Source organism: Sapajus apella, unplaced genomic scaffold (genome assembly GCF_009761245.1).
Source record: "Sapajus apella isolate SASKATOON/1434 unplaced genomic scaffold, GSC_monkey_1.0 scaffold37, whole genome shotgun sequence".
NCBI classification, from domain to species: domain Eukaryota; kingdom Metazoa; phylum Chordata; class Mammalia; order Primates; family Cebidae; genus Sapajus; species Sapajus apella.
Window position 1 is genome coordinate 293,428 of NW_022436977.1, and position 10,697 is coordinate 304,124.

The 10,697-nt window shown below is 44.2% G+C and overlaps 1 pseudogene; it reads left to right on the forward strand.

Annotated features, from left to right (window-relative positions):
• The window catches only part of LOC116564581, a 15,431-nt pseudogene extending 5,366 nt beyond the window's left edge, over positions 1-10,065 (forward strand).
• The last annotated feature ends 632 nt before the right edge of the window (positions 10,066-10,697 follow it).

Sequence of the window (10,697 nt, forward strand, 5' to 3'; positions counted from 1 at the left end):
GAAAGAAAGAAAGAAAGAAAGAAAGAAAGAAAGAAAGAAAGAAAGAAGAAAGAAAGAAAGAAAGAAGAAAGAAAGAAAGAAAAGAAAGAAAGAAGGAAAGAAAGAAGAAGGAAAGAAAGAAAATAAATTAGCATGGGCCAGGCACGGTGGCGCACACCTATAATCCCAGCACTTTGGGAGGTCAAGATGGGTAGATCAATTGTGGTGAGGAGTTCGAGACCAGCCTGCCCAACCTAGCAAAACCCTGTCTCTAATAAAAATACAAAAATTAGCTGGGCGTGGTGGTGCACACCTGTAATCCCAGCTACCCAGGAGGCTGAGGCAGGAGAATTGCTTGAACCCAGGAAGTGGAGGTTGCAGTAAGCCGAGATCACACTACAACACTCCAGACTGGGTGACAGAATGAAACTCCATTTCACCAAAAAATAAAATAAAGTAAGTATTAGCCAGGTGTAGTGGCACGTGCCAGTAATCCCAGCTTCTCGGGAGGCTGAGGCCAGAGAATCTCTTGAACACGGGAGGCAGAGGCTGCAGTGAGTTGAGATTGTGCCAGTGCACTCCAGCCTAGGCAACAGAGTGAGACTCCCTCTCAAAAAAATTGATGGCTGATCACTAGCAGCTCGGGATTGCAGCTCCCACTGAAAGAGCAGAGAACGAGAGGACGCCAACTTTCAGATCAATTTTTGTTGCTCACACACCAGGAGATTCCCAGCGGAGGAGCCCCACGTGTCGCCAGCGTGACTCTAGAGGCCGGTGAGGCAGTTTTGCCGCTGCCTTGGTGTGGCGGTTCTTGGTGCAGAGTCAGAAAAGCACCATCAATCTTAAAGCCGCTGTTTTGGCTGGAGCAGTGGGTTGCTCAGATTCTAGCGCCGGGAATCAACAAGTTGGACGTCCATTCAGAAAACCAACTATAAAGACGGTAATTATAAAGACCACAGATGGATAAATCTATAACAAAGGGAAGAAAACAGCCTAAAAAGGCTGAGAATACCCAAACTCAGAACGCCTCTCCCTCTACAGGGGATCACAGTTCCTCATCAGAAACAGAACAAGGCCTGATGGAGAAAGACTGTGTTCCATTAGCAGAAGCTGGCTTTAAAAAGTGGATGATAAGAAACTTCTGGGAATTAAAAGAACTTGTTCTAACCCAATGCAAAGAAACCAAGAACTTTGAAAAAAGGTTTGAAGAAATGTTAACAATAACACACAATTTAGAGAGGAATATAAGTGAATTAATGGAGCTGAAAAATACAACACGAGAATTTCACGAACTATGCACAAGTTTTAACAGCAGAATTGATCAAGTAGAAGAAAAGATATCAGAGGTCGAAGACCAACTTCATGAAATAAAACAAAAAGACAAGATTAGAGAAAAAAGGATAAAAAAGAACGAGCAAAGTCTCCAAGAAATATGGGACTATGTGAAAAGACCTAATCTACGTTTGGTAGGTGTACCTGAATGTGACGAAGAGAATCAATCCAAGCTGGAAAATACGCTTCAGGATATTATTCAGGAAAACTTTCCCAACCTAGCAAGGCAGGACAATATTCAACTCCAGGAAATACAGAGAACACCACAAAAATATTCCTCAAGAAGACCAACCTCAAGGCATATAATCGCCAGATTCACCAGGGTTGAAATGAAAGAGAAAATACTGAGGGCAGCCAGAGAGAAAGGTCAGGTTACCCATAAAGGGAAGCCCATCAGACTCACAGCAGATCTCTCAGTAGAAACCCTACAAGCCAGAAGAGAGTGGGGGCCAATATTCAACATCCTTAAAGAAAAAAACTTTCAACCCAGAATTTTACATCCAGCCAAACTAAGCTTCATAAGCGAAGGAAAAATAGAATCTTTTGTGAACAAGCAAGCACTCAGAGAATTCATCACCACCAGGCCTGCTTTACAAGAGCTTCTGAAAGAACCACTACAAATAGAAAGGAACAACCAGTATCAGCCTTTCTAAAAAAATACCAAAAATAAAGAACATCAACATATTTAAGAAATTGCATCAACTGATGGGCAAAACAGCCAGCTAACATTAAATGACAGTATCAAACACACATATATTGTTATTTATTCTAAATTTAAATCGACTAAATCCCCCAATCCAAAGACACAGACAGGCAAACAAAGCCAAGACCCATTGGTATGCTACATCCAGATCCATCTCACATGCAAGGATACATAAAGACTCAAAACAAAGGGATGGTGAAAAATTTACCAACCAAATGGAGAGCTAAAATAAATAAATAGAAAGCAGGAGTTGCAATTTTTGCTGATAAAATAGATTTCAAAGCAACAAAGATCAAAAGAAGCAAAGAAAGATATTACATAAAGATAAAAGGATCAATGTAACAAGAAGAGCTAAAGATCCTAAACATATATGCACCCAATACAGAAATACCCAGATATATAAGACTTACAAAGAGACTTGGACCCCCACACAATAATAGTGGGAGACTTCAACATCAATATTAGACAGATCAATGAGACAGAAAGTTAACATCGATATCCAGGACTTGAACTCAGATTTGGAACAAGTAGACTTAATTAACATTCATAGAACTCTCCACTTTAAATACACAAAATATACACTCTTATCAGTACTACATCACACGTATTTACAGGTTTAAATGAAATATTGGTTGGCTGCTTGTTAATTATTTTCTTCCCTCATTTTTTTTATGTCTCTATTATTAAACACAATTACAGGCATACCCAGTTTTAGACTGCATTCTAGCCCGTGCAATAAAGCAACACCCCTGTTCTCTCTCCCTCTTCCTCTTCCTCTTTCTTCCTTTCCTTTATTCTTTTTCTTTTTTTTTTTTATTCTTTTTCTTCCTTTCTCTCATTCTTAAAAAAAAAAAAAAAAAATTAGCATGTATGCCGGATTCTGGATTGGGAAACTAAAGATAATTAGCTAACAATACACACTTATTCAAGCAGACAAGCAGAATTGGTACAGGAACTAAGTAATTCCAAAACCAAATATTCTTTCCAGGAGATGGCAAATGTGCAACTCTGACATCACTTTCTTAGTTGTCTAGATACATTTTTGCCAATCATCTCTGTTCTGTTCCCAACCTTACTGCTCTTTTACCTCATTTTCCAGATGTGCCTTGCCCTTCTGTGTTTTTCCACATTTCCCCTTCCATCAAATGTCTACTAGTTTATAGAAGATTGCCTCCTTCTTTCTGTTAGCCCTTACCCTCTTCTTTCACAGACCTGTTGATTCTCCCAATAGTCTTCCCAAGTATTCTTCCTCCCTCCCTTTAAATTCTATAGAGAATTTTGAGAGAAAGTTGAAGGAAAGAGCCTTAAGACATAGGTTATAGTCCCAGATTCACTACCCACTTAGACCTTCTCTTTTCCCTCTAGTATTTAGATACTCTAGGTATTTCCAAGGTTTGAAGCATTAACTAGAGTCATGCATATGAAAACACGTTGCAAGCCTTAAAGAACTAAAGAAATGCATGTTGTTGTTTAATATGTGAGTCACATTCAAGGGAATGCCCAAGGCGTCATTCAGTAATGAATCTAGTTTGAAGAAATTGTCAGGAACGACAAATGTACTGAATACCAGTGGCTCAGAGCAGGCTCAGAAACCAGTGTCCCCTCCTGGAGAAGCGAGTACCTCTGGACAGCACTCTAGACTAAAACCGGGTAAGAAAACATATTTAGGGGGACTTCAATCCCTCTCTGTCCTCTAGAAAGGTTGACGAGTATTGTCTGCATATGTGGGGTAGACTTTGGATAGCCTGGGCTTAAGCTGGACTCAATTGTGAGACAAGAAGTTAGATGCAGCATTTTGTTAAAATTATTTATTTATTTGTTCACTGAGACCGAGTCTCACTCTGCCGCCCAGGCTGAGTACAGTGGTGCGATTTTGGTTCACTGCAACCTCAGCCTCCCAGGTAATAACAATTCTCATGCTTCAGTCACCCAAGTAGCTGGAATTATAGGTATGCACCACCAAGCGCAGCTAATTTTTGTATTTTTAGTAGAGACAGGGTATCACCATATTGGCCAGGCTGGTTTCGAACTCCTTGTCAAGTGACCTGCTCACCTCAGCCTCCCAAAATGCTGGGATTACAGGCTTGAGCCACAATGTCTGGCCTTGGATACAGTATTGAATAGCATGTAAGAACATTAACTTTGAAGTCACTGACTTGGCTTATAATCCACATAGAAGCACTGGGGCCCTGGGCAAATCTTATAAAATCTCTGAGCTCTTGAATGGTAATCTGTAAAATGAGATCAAGTACATATAGTTCATATATTGTTTGAAATAATTAAATATAAATAAATTGATACATGCAAAGTGTTCAATAAGTACCTCTCCGATAATAGATATTCCTTTGTGCATTTCCACATTTCCTCTTCCATAAAATGTCTATTACTTTATAGAAGATCTCATATATATATAATTTTTTTTTGAGACGGAGTTTCGCTCTTGTTACCCAGGTTGGAGTGCAATGGCGCGATCTCAGCTCACCACAACCTCCACCTCCTGGGTTCAGGCAATTCTCCTGCCTCAGCCTCCTGAGTAGCTGGGATTACAGTCACGCACCACCATGCCCAGCTAATTTTTGTATTTTTAGTAGAGACGGGGTTTCACCATGTTGACCAGGATGGTCTCGAGCTCTTGACCTTGTGATCCACCCGCCTCAGCCTACCAAAGTGCTGTGATTACAGGCATGAGCCACCGCACCCCGCCTGATCTCCTATATTTTCTTAGTGTTGTATGTACAGACTTTGTTCAATGCCTAAGATGTAATATGCCCTCAAGAAATATTTTCTGAAGGAATAAATGCATGCATGAAACATTTTACAAGTAGAAAGGTTGGGCAGTTAATGAGATAATGGGAAAGGACAGAACTAAAATCGAATAGGCATCTGCAGTCAGTGCGGGTGTGGGGGTCTCAATCCCTCTGAAGCTGTAAAGAGGGGGAGACTGGAATATGTAGCAAGGTAGATGCTAATTTGATGGCAGGAAATTTCACATTTTCTTATGAAACAGGGACAAACACCCCAGACTCCCAATTTTACCCATTTCCTTTTCTCCAACCTAGAACTCAGGAGGAAGGAGACTGAAGGAAAGATGTACAGCCTGTGAGAAAGAAAGGGTCATGCATACAAAGAGGTCAGCGAGCCCCAGGAATGACAACTACCTCTGTAAGTGACCCTCTCAGCCACTCACATAGTTGCCTGTTATGTCCTGTGTGAGTTCACAATAATTTTATCATTTGGCCCCCAAATCATTCCCTTACTCTAATGAGTTAAGAGTACAGGATTGGGGCTAAGTAATGTAAGTGCTGAGCTCTTTCTGAAGCTCTTATATCAAGAAACTTGGATTATAACTTTCCTAATCCCTGCTGCCCTCACTTCCAGATTGTGAGATGTGTCAGAACTTCTTCACTGACAGCTGTGCTGCTCATGGGCCCCCGACATTTGTGAAGGACAGTGCAGTGGACAAGGGGCATTCCAACCATGCAGCCCGCAGCCTGCCCCCTGGGCTGAGAATCGGGCCATCAGGCATCCCTCAGGCTGGGCTTGGAGTATGGAATGAGGCCTCTGATCTGCCGCTGGGTCTGCACTTTGGACCCTATGAGGGCCGAGTTACAGAAGACGAAGAGGCAGCCAACAGCGGATACTCCTGGCTGGTAAGAATTACCTACCTTTCCCCTGTTCTGTCTTCCCACATCCCTTCTGTGCCTTTGCTGGGACAGCACCATCTTCACATTAGGTTACATGCAAAGATAACGTGGTTAGCTCTGTGTACTCAAGGGTCTTTGCATGAACATGGAACTTCTATTTAGAGATCAGAGGGTACGTGGGAGCAGAGTGGTACAAAGACAACAAGTGCATCCTCCCTTGTGGGGCTTCTGCTCTGACTGGACCGATCAACTCAGATGCGTAGATGATGACTAAGGTGCATACAATGTGGTCTCAACTGGCAGCTGAAGCCATGCAGGCCCCAAGGCCACTGATGACAATGGAGTAAAATAATTCTTCTGATTCTTACTCTGTAAAAAGCGTTTACCTTATTTTTCTGAAACTCATATCACCAAAGGGAGAAATTGCTATGAGTATGTCGAGGGAAAGGATAAATCCTGGGCCAACTGGACGAGGTAAGGCCAGGAGCTGCCTGAGATTCAGAACTAGCCTTCCTCTCTCACAATCCCGGATTTCCTTCCTTCTCATCATGGCTCCCTCAATGATTTTCACATTCCGTGTTTCTATTTTCTCCACACAGTGCTGTTTTATACCATCAACATTTAGAAATAAAAGATAAAAATATAGATATTATGATTTATTGGTATCAAAACATAAATCTGTATGCTAGACAAAATTGGGGCACCAAGATAAACCTTGAGAAGCCTAGATTCACAGGGACACTGCATTCATACTTTAATTTATGTAATCCACATTTATTAAGCACTTAGTATGTTCCAGGTTAGGAAGTGAAGTTCATACTTGAACAGATCATACAACCCATGTCCTATGTGGAGGATGTATTGCAGACGGACATAAAACATTTGGTTATAGGAACATTTAACCACAATTTTCTTATTTTTTTAGAAGCACACATTACCAATACAACCCAAAGCACATATTACCAAGACAACCCAAAACAAAGAAACTTTAATCTGTGAGGGCAGCAAATCTTCCTGGCCTGAGTAAAATTAAAACTGATGCCTAAAGACACGTGAGCTGCATGATGACCCAGCCCCTTTCCACAATGGGCTCTCGTTTTACCAGAGAATAGAAAAATGAATAAACTGTTACTGTTCTGTTATCGGGCCAAGAGAAAGAAGCTTCTAAGTTTCTCTGGAAACCTGGGGAAGGCAGGTGAATGGCACCTGGGTGAACTGTAGGGTGACTGAGGAAGGCCTCTCAAAGCAAGATGGACTGTCTAATTTTGCCTTTTTCCTCTGTGGTGAACAGAATTAGTAATAATTGTTGGCAGTTGTCCCAAGTGGGGCGATGCGTCTGGAATACAGATTTTAAGAGTCCTGTCAAAGCCTGGGGCTTCTCAGAGAAGGGGGGATGTTGAGTTTCATTGTAAAACCTTGGCAACATCACCGCCTTACATTCCCCGGCCCCCCAGCACTACCCCGTCCCAGGGAACTTTCCATCTGGGCAGGTACCTAGCCCTCCCCCTCTCGCCGCCTTAGCAGTTCTCCAGTACTACCCCCTCCCGGGAACTCTTAGCAGTTCCCTAGCACTTCCCTCCTGCACAGCCCCTCACACTGGATGCATCTCTGCTGGCTTGCAGGCCATAGAAATCCCCTTTGCCATGCCATGGGTGCTGCCAGTTTTGGGTTTAGCCTGGCAGCTTTCCCTTGCTCTTAAAGCTCGTGCCAGCACTTGGTGTTTTGGCCCTCTTTTTGATCTCTATCACCTTCCAGTTATATAAGTTACTTGACAAGAAGGGGATGTGAACAAAGAATGGGCGACCCCAATTGTCTTCTTTTGGGGGTGCCTCTTGGAGAGGGAGGACTGCCAGTGGGTGCAGGGGCCCGGCTACGGGTGTGCAGGGGGGACAAGGTTTGGTTAATAGTACTGTCGAGGGGGGTGCTGAGGCGCTGGTGTAGAGAGCCTTGAGTAGGGTGGAAGTAATTCCTGATCCTCCGCTGGGGTGGGGAGAATGGCTGGCCCAGAAGGGACTTTCTTTTGGGCTGGCTAATGTGACCTGAAGTCTAGCCTGTTTTATGCAGTGCTTTAGCCATGGGGGAGGTCATTGGACTAAACCCAACCATTGGTCGATGTATGGAAACTGCTCAGGGTATCCAGGAGTTTTTGCAACCATTTTCCATACAGCCTGGATAATTTTTGTGTCATAGGTCCCAGTATTTGGCCACCTAATTCCAAAAGATGGCCATTCAAGTTCACACAAAGAGCGGAGTTTTCCAGGGGTTAATTTCACCCCATATTGGCCTGAGAATCCAACCTTGAAGTTGGCCGTCATGCATTGGAGGGGGTTACAAGGCAGGGAGCTAGACGACCCCATTTGTGGGTTTTTTTGTTTTTTTTTAATGCCAAATTTTCCTTAAGAGAATTCACTAATTTAAAACTGATTTCCCTAATTTAAAACTAGCCTCACTGAGGATTTGAACCAACAACCTTGCAGTTGCAGGCCCCACACCTTAACGACTATGCTAACAAGTCACTTTTGTTATAGAAAGTTAGAAAACTTTTCTTAAAACCAGATTCTGGATGCAAATGCTGCACCCTGAGGCAGTGTGGCCTGCCTCAAAGCTGGGTGGGGCTGACTGCCGGCAGAGAAAGGAAAAAAAATGCTCTTAGTGTCAGTTTAAAACTGAACTTGCTGGCGGCAAGTTTTCCGCCCCTGAGGCTTCTGGTCCCCTTCTCTCTCTCTCCTCTGTCTACTTTCTCTCCTCTCTTTCTCTTTGCTCTCTCCTCTGTCTATTTTCTCTCTCCTGTCTCCTTTCTCTCCTCTCTTCTCTCCTCTATCTACTTTCTCTTTCCTCTCTTTCTGTAGTAAAGCCAATTTTGGAAAGCCTCAAATTTAAAATTTGGCCCTCTTTAAAGCAGGTTTTAGCAGGGCCTCTGCAGCCAGGTCCTGTAAGGACCAGACAACTGGATTTTAGGGTTTATTCCTAGTCCTAGTCAGAGGAACGGGGGTAGGGGCCAAGGTAAGGCAGCGGTCTTTTTCCCCGCAAACCACAACTGGAGAGAATAAGCACTATGGAGGTTTAGTGCTGCCCAGGCATAATCCTCCCCCTTATACATTTTTAATGGTCAGTTGCTTCAGAAAGGTCGGGAAGTGACAAACAGGTGCACTAAGAGGTCTACCGGATGTGTGTTTTGGACCCACCACACCCGGTAGAGTGTGCAGAAGTGCTGCCAGTCAGTTTTTACTGGGGCGGTGACATCCTACCTCCCAACATCCAGGATAGTGCCAATATGCCTTTCTGTGATGCACCATTGGGCACTGCCCATAACACTGGACACTTTCCTGGCAGAATAAGCAGTTACCTATTTTCCATCCCAGCCTGAGAAAGAGCACCTGTAAACTCTGATCTAGGGTTTTGTTCCACACAAGCTCCAAAGAAGCTACCTCCAAGGTGTCGAGGGCACAACGGCCTCCCCGACATGGAATCTGACCCAGCACGGGCAAAAGTACTCTTTTCCCAGTGGAGGTGGCTGGGAGAATTTACAGGCCACAATGACCAAAACAAGGAAGAGATTAAAGACAACTATAGTTTAGACTATCTGCCACATGGCAAAGGAAGAAAGAGTGAGGCGTCAGTGATAGAAGAAGAAGATGAGGAAGAAAGAGAAAAGAGTAATTTTTGCTGTGGTGTAATCATAAAATTTCCCTGCATCCAGTGGTTCGTTAACCACTGTAAGATATCTCCTACCTCAAGGGAAGATGGCCTGAACCAGTGTATGTCTGCTAGCAGGAGTCTAATAAAACTGACAAATTTACAGACGAGACAGGACCACATACAAGAGTGACAGACAAAGGGTGGGTGCCCCCCAGATGGGAGACCAGTCAGATGCCTGCCCGGCCACTTTCTCAGAAGAATTTTCAGGGGCATCTTGGCTAAGGTGTACCCGTATAATCCCCGGGCCTGGTCACCTTAGGATGGAAGTCCAAGTAGGACAGCTCTGAGGTGAATCACCATTATGCCCTATGATGCCCCAGTGGAATCGCGGGTGAAGGCCCACACAAGCCCTGTAGCCTTTCAGCCGTGGGACTACATATATACACACTCACTCTCTCACTCACACAGAGGTTATGGAAAACAACTGAACGCTGCCACCCACTATGCCAGCTACCAGGGGCGAACGCTGGTACCCTCTGCACCAGCTACCAGAGGGCTGCCACCCACTATGACAGCCACCAGAAGCGAACGCTGGTACCCCCTGCACCAGCTACCAGAAGCCTCAAGCGACGTCTCGGTGAGGCTTGCCAGGTCAGAGTTGCAATGACTCGTCAGTCCCCCGACTCAGGCCCTTCCTTTGAACTAGTTCCCAGACCAGACTTACCTCCGGAGGCTTTTTCTTTTAGGACCCTGAGGAATTTCGGGTGAATGTCGGCCAAGAGGTCGCTTATCCTCCACGGTGGCTCTCCGGGGCCCTGGGAAAGAACAGGGGGCACCTCCCCAGAGGCCCCCATGGTGGGAGAGGCCACCCGGGTGAGATTCGGAGATGGCTTTTGTCTGGTGATAACAAAAAGAGAATATCTCGCTGGGGCCTCCAAATGTTGTATTTGACCGGAGCGTAGAAAGTTATCACCAAGACAAAACTATGCCAGATTGCAAGGTCATTTATTATGCCGGCGACCACAGGTTAGAGAGATGTGAGTCCTCTGTGGTCACCGGCAAAATAAATGACCCTGCAATCTGGCATACTTTTGTTTTGGTGATAACTTTCTACGCTCCAGTCAAATACAACACAGGGGAATCCTAGATTCTCACTCTCCTTCTACAGAGACACAAAAATGTAAAAACAAACACCTTACTCTTTTTTAAAAAAGATTATGAAAATAAATAAAGAAAAAGTTTTTTTTTTAATTAAGATCCACACTCTCCATCAAGACCCAACCAAGTTCGAGGAGGGCAGAAAGACCACCCCTGCAGGCCTAGGTCTACCTGTCCTCTGGGAGAAGCTTAGGAATCAAGCCTACCTGTCCCTGCAGCAGACACATGACTAAAATGTGCTG